The sequence below is a fragment of the Cucurbita pepo genome, unplaced genomic scaffold (genome assembly GCF_002806865.2).
Source record: "Cucurbita pepo subsp. pepo cultivar mu-cu-16 unplaced genomic scaffold, ASM280686v2 Cp4.1_scaffold000278, whole genome shotgun sequence".
Lineage (NCBI taxonomy): Eukaryota > Viridiplantae > Streptophyta > Magnoliopsida > Cucurbitales > Cucurbitaceae > Cucurbita > Cucurbita pepo.
The window spans coordinates 56,119-69,428 of NW_019646526.1; the positions used below are offsets into that span (position 1 = coordinate 56,119).

The 13,310-nt window shown below is 39.8% G+C and overlaps 1 pseudogene; it reads left to right on the top strand.

Moving 5' to 3' along the window:
- The first annotated feature begins 11,270 nt into the window (after positions 1–11,270).
- Positions 11,271–12,519, top strand: LOC111784791 (annotated as a pseudogene).
- The last annotated feature ends 791 nt before the right edge of the window (positions 12,520–13,310 follow it).

The window sequence follows — 13,310 nt, forward strand, 5'->3', positions numbered from 1 at the left end:
TACTTAGTAAGTGACCCCACTATTGGGGCTAATGCAAGAACATGCAAATGTAATGACGGGACCTATCATTTCAGTCTATTTTTTTACGGCACTATCCTAACGGGTAACTTGGATGTGTACCATATACTCTACACACAGCCCATGCGTGTGAGTATGGACTCACCCGTCAGTTCGCACACCGCTGACCCACTTTCCTTGTCGGGCAAGCATACTTTAGGAGCTCCTTAGGCCGGACACCCCTTAAAACTAGTAACCGTCACGACAACATTAGGTTAAACATAATGATCGTTCTCCTGCCTAACCGTCGCAACATTATGATAGCCATAATGAGCGTTTTCCTGCCACGTAATGTACGCTTCCGTATTATCGTGAAGGGTAAGGGGTATCCTCAAATGCATGAGCTGTTGGGATTTATGCCCTAAAGCCTCGTAATTAATTATTTAGTTTTTAACAATAATTTTTATTATTTTATTTTTAATTTAATTGTTATCTATGGTATGAAAATCCAAGGTTATTAATGTAATCTTGAACCGTATGTGGTTGACATACAAGAGGATCGTGTTCAATTAATAACCTAAACAGTCTATAGTATATGGATAAGGTTGGGTGCCTTATCCTGGTAACACTATTGATACAGCCCACTTTGTAATCGTTACAAATGATTTTATTCAAATCGTTCATGTGGAGACATGTAAGTGGGGGTATCCTGTACAATGAGTTTGTATAAGACTAGACCAAGAAATATTTAATTCTCTTTATAAATTCGTTAATTGAGAAGATTAATATTTCACATGATGATCATATGCGACTCGATCTTAATCCTGAGTGAGCTATGAACTCCTGCCTGTGAGGGCTTGTCCTTTAATTTACATGGGTGAGAATGACTCTTTTAGCCGATTCAATATGCCTAACATTTTGGGGACTTGGCCAAATAAGAAGTTGGGAACATAATATCATGAGATGGAATCTACTCCTTCCCATATAAGGAAAGTAGATGAGTTGTTCTCTTAAGTACTGATTTCGGGACTTGAACAATGGGACCCCACCCTCTCATTGGCCCAAGAGGGACTTGTTTATGATTGGATGATAAACAAATTGTTCAGTAGAGAATGAGTGGTACTTAAGGTGAAAGATGTAATTATAGGGGTAAAACGAACTTTTGACCCAGCTGTAATTATGAACAACTCGTGATGGATCGACTTGCTTATAATGATTATATCAATGGACATAACTTGTCCTATAGTACATAAGAGTGCAACTCTAGGCCTATAGTCGAGTGACTTATAGTTAATGAATGAAAATTGATTAATTAAAGAGTTTAATTAATTAATTTTGTATCATTGGAGCTTATAATCGGTAGGTCCATAAGGTCTCATTGCTAGCTCATAGTAACACTAAAAGGTTCAATTTATTTGAAAGAAAATTTGAAGGGTTCAAATTGATATTCAATATAGAGAAAATAAATTTAATTTGAAATGTCAAATTAATATTTAGTATATTAGATATATTAAATAAATAGAGAAAATATATTTAATAACGAATACTAGTAAGAAGGAAACACAACAATAGATAGGAAGGAGTTGAATATAATTATAAAGAAGAAAAAAAAAAGGTAAACACAATAACAATGTTAACGGGTATTAAACACAGTAAGAAAAAATAGAATATTTGGAAAATATTAAAGGGTATTAAATGGTTTGTATGAAAATAATACTATAACAAACATATATAAATATTTCAAGAGACTTTAACGTTTGCATGAAGTAAAACACATGGACCAATATAAATTAGAGAAACAATTTTAATAGAAGTTCAAATTTGAAACTGATGTCATGGGCTCACGTAGGTTGACTTGGATTTCAATGGACTTTCATTAAGGATAACGTCAGGACATCAGCCTACGCTAATCAGGTAAGTGGCCTTACTATCGACATGGTTATATTTGATGTTGACACGTGCCCCGTGGTTCTGCACGTGTCATATATATTAATGTGTGAATTGTCTGTGGATCGATATGCTTCTTATATGTTATGTATATGTTATAATATGTGAATTGTATGATAATAATTACGGTACGATGTGTTCAATGATATGTTTGAGATAGGATACGAGAAGGATGCACAAAACGAAATATAACGACAGGAGTAAGATACGTTCATGAAACGTTAAGGTTAGGCTACATACAGGAGTGCTATGGGTAGGAGAGATTGATGAAAGAATACGGTTAGGTTATGGGTAGAAAGGGATAGGTTTGTGATAGATTGATAGAACGATAGCGTTAGGATACGTTCCTCTGATGATATGACTAAGGTACGTTCACGTAACGATATGACTGTGATAGGTATAAGAACATTAAGGCTATGATAAGTTGGGGAACGATATGACCACGAAGTGTTTACGATATGACATGCTTATGATACGATATATTGTGATGTGATATGTTCTATTTAGATTGTTTTATGTGACCATTGAGGTAATTGTTGTATGAATTGCACGTTATGAAATGACATGTTAAAAGCATGGAGCGTTATGTTATGTTTTTTAAATTGTATGTATACAACCTGTTATGAATGACACGATATAACGATAAATTAAATGAAATATATCCCCGTTAGAATTATGCATGATATGAGAACTGAAAAATGAGAAAAGATATAATATGAATGTAAAACAATAGTGGGGTTATATTTAATAATGTTGAAAATGAAAAAATATTGGGACCTCATGCATTATGTGTGCTCATGCATTGGGGGATATCCCTATTTCATCATGACGGACAGGGATAGGATCATTACGTTTTACATAATGTTGTCGGTAGGGGTACGATCATTATGTTTTACATAATGTTGCCGGTAGTGGTACGATCATTTTATTTTACGTAATGTTGCCGCGATGGTTACTAGTAATAACGGGTGTCTTGCTTAAGGAGCTCCCAGAGTATGCTCGCCTGACAAGAAAAGTGGCCTAGCAGTGTGCGAACTGACTGGTGAGTCCATACTCACATGTATGGGCTGTGTGTAGAGTATATGGTACACATCCAAGTTACCCGTTAGGACAGTACCGTAGGAAATAGATTAAAATGATAGGTCTCGTCATTGCATTCACATGTTCTTGCATTTAACCTGTAATATCCGAATTTTTAGATAAATAAATAAAAAATAAAAATAACAACACAGGGGCAAGAAAGAGACATTGCCCCTGCTCATACCTAAGGGGTCTAGTTGTTTGGGCTCTAAGAAGAAAGAGACAGTAAAGAAAAGAAAAAGAAAAAGAAAAAGAAAAAAAAAAAGTTAGGGTTTGGGAGAGAGGAAGAGCAGAGAAGACAAACTGTCGTTGAAGATCGAATCCAAGGCAAGAAAGTTCGAAGCAATACTTCTCTCGGTGCTGGAAAAGGAGTTTGGGTGGTGGATTCACTCATTCCGGCAAAAAAATTCGAGAACGGACAAAGTAAAGTTCCGAACTTCTTGTTTCAATTTTATCTAGATCTGAGGAGTTTCTTGAGCGTTAGATCTAGATTTTTTGTGGTATGTAACTAAAATAAGATTCACACAGGTTTATTGAAGTTCCTGGACGATAATCGGAGTTTAGTCGGACTTCGGGTAAACTGATCGAAAACAGAAAATGTGAGTTTTTCCGTATCTTTGGACGGCCTTAACTCATCCTGTATTCAAAGAAAAAAATAAAGGAAAAATATATTGTAGAAGTAGAATATGAGATGTACAATTTTCGTGAAGAAACATCGTTGATATGGATTACGGATTGAAAGATAAGAAAATCCGAAGAAAATAGATCGAAAGCGCTAACATCTGGAAATTTGAAACACACGTAGGAGAGAGAAAGAGACTGCCATGCGTCGACTGGCGAACGGAGGAGCGCGGCGGAGCCAGCGTGCGTCACGTGGTAGCGTTCCACTGGTGCACTGAGTCGGGTTGACCCGTACACCCGCCGAACCGGTCCGGAAACTCGCGGTCCAACCTGATTTTTCCTGCTAATCACTGTGCACCACGTGTCACGCCCATAAAATTCGAAGGTAAGTCCACGGCCGCTGGGGTTCGAAACGCGGCACTGCCCGTGCGTGTGCCGGCACATGTGGGGACTTGCTGGCGCGTGCACGGCGCGTGGGACCTCATTCTCTCACACATTTGGCCTCCTGGCTTGTTTTTCGCCCCAATTTCAACTCTGATCCTATTTTTATGTGAATTAGGACCAAGGATATTCCAGAATTTTTGGAACCTTTTCTGGCAAATAATTCGAGCTTGGGAAGGCACGCGTCAACCAAGTAAGTAGTCATTTGGATTTCCACGAGCAGTACTTGTAGGAACCACTTGGATGCATGCATGCTATCATACCCATAAACCTAGCTAACCGAACCTAACATATTAGTATGGAAACCATGAAAATGAAATAAATAAGGAAATCTATGGCTTGTAGATATTAATGATTATGTAATATGTTTAGATTGAGATTCTGATAATGTATGTATGCATAAGGAGGATGGGAAACTTGTGAAATCTGCACTTCAGGTATAAATTGACATTATCTTCCCATTGAGCATGTTTGTTAATATTGCATGAACTGCTGCGTGTTAACTCCTATGCATGATGATTCCTTGTGTTATCTTTCTGGTTGAATATGAAAAAATTATAAGCTTAGATTAGGGTGCTTGTAACTAAGTAGGCTAGACGAGATCTTAGATTGGGGAACCTCTAGAATACCGTGCATTTAGACCCGCGAAACGATTACCAACGGATCCAGAGCGCAGAATTCCAAACCCGATAGGTTTGTGAGAGCTTGCACGAGAATCCTAGAGATGCACGAATTCAAGTCTAAGCCACCAAGTTCCACCCTAGAAGGAATAGTAGGTCACCACGGTAACTGTAGGTAACCCGTTAGAGTCGAGCAGTGTGGATAGTGTCATCAGAACCTCCACTTCCTTCTCTGCTCCGATATCGTATCGTCAAGACAGAGCTCCGGTATGGAGATCCTTGAGCTTGGCAGATCCGGACAGGGAAGTGTGACAAGCCCAGACCTAGTGGTGATAGCTAAGGGGTCTTCTAAACAGAACTCCTGATCGTAGAAACCCATCCCTGAGCGGGGGACATGGAACCACTAGGATGATTTAGTAGCTGATCGGCACACAGGGGATCGCAACCCCCGATTTTAGTGGATGTATGATCCCGTGTGAGGGTTGTTAGCTAACCTCCATGGATGATGTTCAGAGAGAGTTACGTATTCAGATCCAACCATACGATCCCCTCAGATTTACTTATGAGGTCGCGCCTCTCCTCAAGACACTGATCATTCCACTGCATAAGATGGGCAAGCCTCCTAAGGTACAGAAAAGAGAGTCGTAGCGTGATTCGCACTCACTAGAACCCAAAGATAAGACCGTGTATACCTACTAAGATAAGGATGCGAAAAGAGCCTACAAGTAGGTTGCTTACTGAGTATATTTTTATACTCACCCCTTTCTCCCTTTTTTTTTTTTTAGATACCAGTCGATACAGGGAGGTGTTCGAGAGCTGCATTGTCACAGAGGGGTGTCGTTCCGGAGCGTCAGTCCCTTGTTGGTCTTTTAGAGTCCTTCGTCCGTTTTCATATTTGGAGTCTTTTGTATTTCATTTTATATTTGTAATTCCTTTTGTAATAATTTGAAACAAAACTTTTCTCTATTTTGTTTTAATTAAATGGTATTTTTACCTTTTACTTTACTTTTCTTTTCTTTTTATTTGTTTTCGATTTCGTCTTTTCGATTCAGTTTTTCGAAGCCTCGAAAATTGGGTCGTGACATAACTCCCAATAGTGGGGTCACTTACTGCGTATTTCTTTAAATACTCAAGCCATGTGCTACAACATTTTTCAGGTTAAGGCGAGACATTCCTCGAGACCATGGCACATGCATAGGGTAGTGGTATTTATTTTCTTAGACTTAGGCTAGAATAGGATGTTCTTAACTTAAACGCTTATTTATTTTATTTAGTCTTTTGTTGTGTCGTTTTAAAGATGTTTTCGAAACACATAAGTCCATGGCTATGTTTTAAGATAAAGGTTATGTTTTATGGAATTTTAATGAAGTCTTCCGTATTCAATGTTTAGGATATGTATACAGTAGCGACCTTAAATTAAGTAGAAAATTTCAGGTCGTTACAACTGTAGCGACCGAGGGAGTCATAGCACAGCTAGCCCGACTCACAGTACAACCTACGCTTAGGCAGAGAATTATTACCTCCCAACGAGAGGATCCTAACCTGCAGAAAGTCCTAGGACAGTTAGACGAAAGTCCAATAGATGGATTCTCGAAGTCCTCAGATGAAGGACTATTGCATTAGGGACACCTATGTGTTCCGACAATAGAAGATTTAAGGAAAGAGATACTGACGGAAGCTCACAACTCGCCATTTGCCATGCATCCAGGAGGTACTAAGATGTACAAGATTTAAAACAACACTTTTGGTGGAGGAGCATGAAGAGGGACGTGGCCGAGTTTGTGAGCAAGTGCTTAGTTTCTCAACAAGTGAAAGCTTCTAGATAAAAGGTGGTGGGGTTGTTGCAGCCCCTAAGCATACCGAAGTGGAAGTGGGAAAACATAGCAATGAACTTCATAGTAGGATTACCCAAAACGCTCAAAGGCTATACAGTGATCTGGGTAGTTGTCGATAGGTTGACCAAGTCGGCACACTTCCTACATGAGAAAGCTACATATACAGTTGACAATTGGGCACAACTGTATGTGAAAGAAATAGTAAGACTACATGGAGTCCCAGTGTCTATAGTATCGGACGGGATCCATGCTTTACGTCATCGTTCTAGCGCGGACTTCAAAAAGCGTTGGGTACCTGCCTCAACTTTAATACTACCTTCCACCCCCAAACAGATGGACAAATGCAGCGTTTAAACCAAATTCTAGACGANCTATTGCATTAGGGACACCTATGTGTTCCGACAATAGAAGATTTAAGGAAAGAGATACTGACGGAAGCTCACAACTCGCCATTTGCCATGCATCCAGGAGGTACTAAGATGTACAAGATTTAAAACAACACTTTTGGTGGAGGAGCATGAAGAGGGACGTGGCCGAGTTTGTGAGCAAGTGCTTAGTTTCTCAACAAGTGAAAGCTTCTAGATAAAAGGTGGTGGGGTTGTTGCAGCCCCTAAGCATACCGAAGTGGAAGTGGGAAAACATAGCAATGAACTTCATAGTAGGATTACCCAAAACGCTCAAAGGCTATACAGTGATCTGGGTAGTTGTCGATAGGTTGACCAAGTCGGCACACTTCCTACATGAGAAAGCTACATATACAGTTGACAATTGGGCACAACTGTATGTGAAAGAAATAGTAAGACTACATGGAGTCCCAGTGTCTATAGTATCGGACGGGATCCATGCTTTACGTCATCGTTCTAGCGCGGACTTCAAAAAGCGTTGGGTACCTGCCTCAACTTTAATACTACCTTCCACCCCCAAACAGATGGACAAATGCAGCGTTTAAACCAAATTCTAGACGACATGTTACGCGCTTGCATACTAGATTTTAAGGGAAGTTAGGATTCCAAATTCCACCTTATGGAATTCTCGTATAATAACAGCTTCCAAGCCACTATTGGTATGACATCGTTTGAGGCCCTATTTAGGCAACGGTGTAGGTCCCACTATGTTGGGACGAAGTAGGCGAGAGAGAGTTAGTAGGACCCGAGCTGGTTCGAATCACCAATGAGGCTGTCCAGAAAATTCGAGTGTGGATGCGTACAGCTCAAAGTAGACAGAACAGCAACGCCGATGTAAGCGTAGAAGCTTAGGGTTCAAGATAGGGGACCTGGTATTCCTCAAGGTGGCACCTATGAAAGGTGTCTTGAGGTCCGGACGTAAGGGCAAGTTAAGTCCCAGATTCATTGGACCATTCGAGATTCTAGAGCGAATTGGTCTAGTAGCATATAAGTTAGCCCTACCTCCCGCCCTCTCAAGAGTGCATGATGTATTTCACGTGTCGATGCTGAGGAAGTACATTACGGACCCTATCCACGTAATAGACTACGAACCACTCCAACTCAATGAAGTTCTGAGTTAGAGGAAAAACTAGTAAAAATCTTAGCTAGAGAAGTAAAAGCCTTACGCAACATGAACATTGCGTTCGATAAGGTGTTGTGGCGGAATCACCACAGCGAGGAAGCCACGTGGGAGCGTGAGGTCAAAATAAGAGAAAAATACCCCGAGTTAGTACAAGAGTTTGAGACTTTCAAGGACGAATGTTATTTTTAGGGCTATATAATGTAATGACCCGAAAAAAAGAAAAGGAAAAGGAAAAAAAACTCAGACCGTCGAGTTTCGTAGATCCCACGCGAAACGACAACTGCACCCCGCTCAGCCTTCAGCCCACGACTCCCAGAACACCTCATATTACCTGCAAGCAAAGAAAAGAAAGAAAATACGAGAGAGAGAGATTTCGAGTAACGCCGGCAAGTCGCAAACTTTTTCCAACGAGTCCCAAACCACCCAAACACCGATGTCAAACGCTCAGTTACCATCACAAGAGGGATCCCTAACAATAGCACAATAACTCAAGGTGCGTTTTGTGCCTTTTCGTAAGCGCCGTCGTCGGTAACCAAGGTCAGAAAATTGGGTTTTCCTAAACGTTCTTAGATCTGTGGTTTTTAGGAATTTTTAGGCCACAAAACTTCGAGGAAGAAAAGAGGGACGACAAAGAGAAAGGAAAAGAAAGAAAGAGGATCAAAATCGGGCAACGAAAATGCTGCGAGAAGGAGAGAGAAAATGCGCCGTTAAATTGCGCAGAAGTCGGGTAAGGAAGAAGGATCCATTGGATCCAGTCAGCCCCAACCGAGTACCCAGACTCGAGGCCCAAACCAATCTAAGCCCAGTCTAGTAAGTCGAGGCCCAATGATCAGTCTGGCCCAGTAGACTTCTGCAGCCGATGACTCGAATCGCAACCCGAACCGGACTGTGACCCGCGCCTCGACCCGACGCCACTGCACGACGTGGCTCATTCTACTGTTACCACGTGGCACATAGTGGCTTAGGTGGTCCCTCAGCTCAGCTCGGCGCAAGCGGCTTGGTTTCTTTCCTGCGAAGCTCCGGTGACTCCCAGCGACTGTTTCGACTCGGCTTCTCGGATTTTAGCCCAGTTTTTACTGTTTCGACCCCCCTAGACCTGTTTTTGGCCTCGATAAGGTATTTGAGGCCGTTTTAGAGCCGTATTTCACATTTATGTATATATATTTAGATGTATATTATAACGTTTCCAAGAATTTATTCATGCAAAGTTTTTAATGCTTGCATGAAGTCTAGCACATGAACCATTGTAAGAGTTAGAGAATTGAACGTGAAATTGATGTCATGGATTCATATAGGTTGATTTGGATACAAAGGATAAAATCAAACTTTCATTCAGAATAAATTGGTGACACCAGTATAAGCTATCACGTAAGTGACCTTACTATAGGATAGGCTAAAAATTGTATGAGTTATAATGATGTATGAGCTGTATCGTATGATGCCGTATGAGTATATAATGATGTATGAGTTATGATGCTTGATGATGTGCATAGTATATATATATTTTGACGACTGACGTACTTGATGTTTGATTCACTTTATGGCAATATGAGGAGTATGATGATTGCGTGACGTTTATCTTATTATGATGATGTTTTCCATATAACTCTTACATGAATATCATTTATAACGTAAACTTTGAAAAATGTTTAAAACAACTTTTTCTCTGGAAAACACAGCCATGGTCTTTCGTGTTTAAATACGAAATACTGAAATTTAAAGAAAATAAAAGCAATACAAAATAATTTAAAACAATGAAATGCATAACAACCTATTCTAACCTAAACTTAGAAATTTAAATATGAATCTACCCTATGCTCGTGTCACAGTCTCTGCTTGCGATGTTGCCGTCCTCTGTACAAGTGCGTATTGCTTTTACCCGAAAAATGATGTGTCATACGGCCTGAGTATGTCACAACTCGATTTTTTAGGCTTCGAAAAATTGAACCGTGACTAAAAAGACGAAATCGAAAACAAACAAAAAGAAAAGAAAAGTAAGTAAAAGGNATGTCTACTATAACTAATTTTTACCTTAACACAACATTTTATACCAAATATTAAAAAAATTACACAAATTTAAAAAACATCTTGAAGTATAGCTACTTACTGGTTATTTGGTCTTAAACGTGTCCGGTCATACTTCTAGCTTAATTAACTAGGTGTGTAATTAGTTAGTTCCTTGCTATTACATGAGAATCATATGACATATGTATAGACGGACTCTGTCAATCTAGAGTCCGTATATGGACCCTCATACACATGAGCATGGACCCTCATACACATGAGCAGGATATTATATGAGGACAAATCGATTGCGTATACTAGAGCTCCAAACTCAAATGATTCCTGTCACATGATGATCCAAGAGCAATGCATTAGGAAAAAAGTTAGTGTATCTCAATTGGTTTAACTACACGATCGTATCCTAAGTTTTATTTGTGAACGTTTGCAAGGATCTTAGAAGAACCTCTAACTTTGCAAATCCAGTTATTGTTGACGCTTATCATGTGCCATTTTATCAGAGTACTATGTTGGGCCTACCAGGAAGTCGCCTTTTGACCTCTAATAGTGAACTATCTAGATTCACGGGTTCACATTGTAACACAGTAGTTGGCTCAAGAATGAAGTTAGTCCACCTCATGTTGACCTCTAATAGTGAACTGTCTAGACTCACGGTTCACATTATATCATAGTAATTGGCTCAAGAATGAGGTCAGTCCATCTCATGTTTATGATTAGGATACTATGTACGAACCCTACCAACCTAGTAATCCATGTAAAGTCAATAGTACAATTGGGGGCGTGATGAGGAATACTGTTGGCTGTGTCATGGGTTTCATTTTGGAGACGTATTGTTTTAGTTGTAAAACGATGCTACAAGCAAACTACAAATAAACTCGGTTTTATTTCGTTTGAAAATATTATTGTTTTTAATTAGATATAAAATCTCTTTTCAAATTTGAAAATAACGGAAGTCTTTAAGCCTGTTTTCGGCAACAACCCTAGTCCCGATCCTCTAGTAGTTTCGATGCTCTAATAGTCCTGGCATAATAACCTGATGATACAAAACCTTATTAACATGGAAGTCTTTTACTTACAAAAACATGGAGGACACAAGTGACACTCATTGCCATTTGTTCCATTTATAAGGAACGCAAACATTCGGTCTTCATTTCAACTTTCTTTCTTTCTGTTTCTACAGATGGAAAGAACAATTCCCTCTACATCACTGGCGGCCAAATCCATTGCCTTCTTCCTTCTCCTATTGACCTTCTACCCTCCCCTCTTCCATGGCTCTTCCATCAAAATCATTATCGTTCTTGTCATGGAGAATCGCTCCTTTGATCACATGCTCGGCTGGATGAACAAATTCAACTCTAAAATCAATGGCGTTGATGGCACTAAATCCAACTTCCTCAACGCCGCTGATTCGAAATCGAAACCGTTCTTCTTCAAGGACCAGGCTCACTATGTCGACCCCGACCCTGGCCACTCCTTCCAAGCCATTCAAGAGCACATTTTCGGCTCCGTTAACACCTCCGATAATCTCCTGCCCATGAACGGATTCGCTCAGCAGGCATTCTCCATGGACAACACCAACGCCATGTCTGCCGATGTAATAAATGGATTTCAGCCCAATGTGGTCACCGTCTACAAGTCTCTCGTCTCCAAGTTTGCAATTTTCGACAGGTGGTTTCGTTGTAATTTCTTTTTAGGTTGCAGATTTGTAATTGTGTGTTCTTAAATTGAAGGATTTGGAAATTGCGATTATCAGTCGATTAGTTTGATTGTAAACAAAAATTGAAATGTGCGAACTGATTTTACAGGTGGTTCGCGTCGGCACCGACCTCGACGATGCCGAATCGGCTCTACGTTCACTCAGGAACCTCCGCCGGAGCCACGAGTAACATTTCGTCATTCCTTGGCAAAGGCTATTCACAGCGAACGATCTTCGAGAATCTCGACGATGCTGGAATGTCTTTCGGAATCTACTTCCAGAACCTTCCATCGACTCTGGCCTACGAAAATCTATGGAAACTAAAATACCTAAACAAATTTCATCTGTTTGATTTGGACTTCAAGCGGCACGCAAATCAGGGAAATTGTCGAACTACATGGTGCTAGAGCTGCGGTACTTCGATCTGCCGCTGGAGCCGGGGAACAATGATCATCCATCGCACGATGTGTACCAAGGACAGATGCTCATCAAGGAGGTTTACGAGACGCTCAGATCTTCGCCGTAGTGGAACGAAACTCTGTTCATCATCACCTACGATGAGCACGGTGGATTCTACAACCACGTTCCAATGTTAGTTACCGACGTTCCTAGCCACGACGGAATCGTCGGGTTAGAGGCGTTTCTTTTCCGTTTTGTTCAGCTCGAAGTTCAAGTTCCGACCATCATGATCTCGTCATTGATGGAGAAGGGCACTAGCATGAATTCTTTATTAGTTCCATTTATAATTTTTTTGTTCATCACATTCATATGTATATAGGGGGATTGTCATAGTTCCTTTTATAATTTTTTTTTGTTCATCACATTTATATTTATATAAGGGAATTGTCATGAGCCTAGGAGAAATTCTGTTTTATTTTACACTATGAATGTGATATTCATATATATAGAGGGGGATTGTCATGGGTCTTCGAAAAAATTCTGTTTTGTTTCACTATGTTTGAAATTCATATATATATATATATATATATATATAAAAGGGGATTGTCATGGGCCTTGGAAAAATTCGAGGGGGATTGTCATGGGCACGACTCTCCATAATGGTATGATATTGTCCACTTTGAGTGTACTCTCATACAATAAGAGCCTACAAGTAGGTGACTTAGTGACTATAATTTTATACTAATTCTTGTTATATTTTTTTTTTCCCAAGTATGTGAGGCGTTGGGTCAAGAGAGGGCGTGTTAAAAGATGTGGATTGTCACGGAGGAAGGGTGTCCCGGGGCATCAGTCTGATCTTACTGATTAGTACACTTTGTTCTTCATGTTTTCTTTCTTTGTCTAAAACTAGTCACCTATGTTCTCTTTGTATTGAAACGCTTTTCTTATGAAATAAATTATTGATTTTTTAAATAACGTTATTCTTTAAATTTCTTGCATACACACTCCACGTCATAGTTTTAATAAGTCACGAATTGAGGTTAATTTTTTTGGGTCGTGACATTTTCTCTGTGAGATCTCACATTGATTGGAGAGGGGAACAAAACATTTCTTATAAAAGGGTAG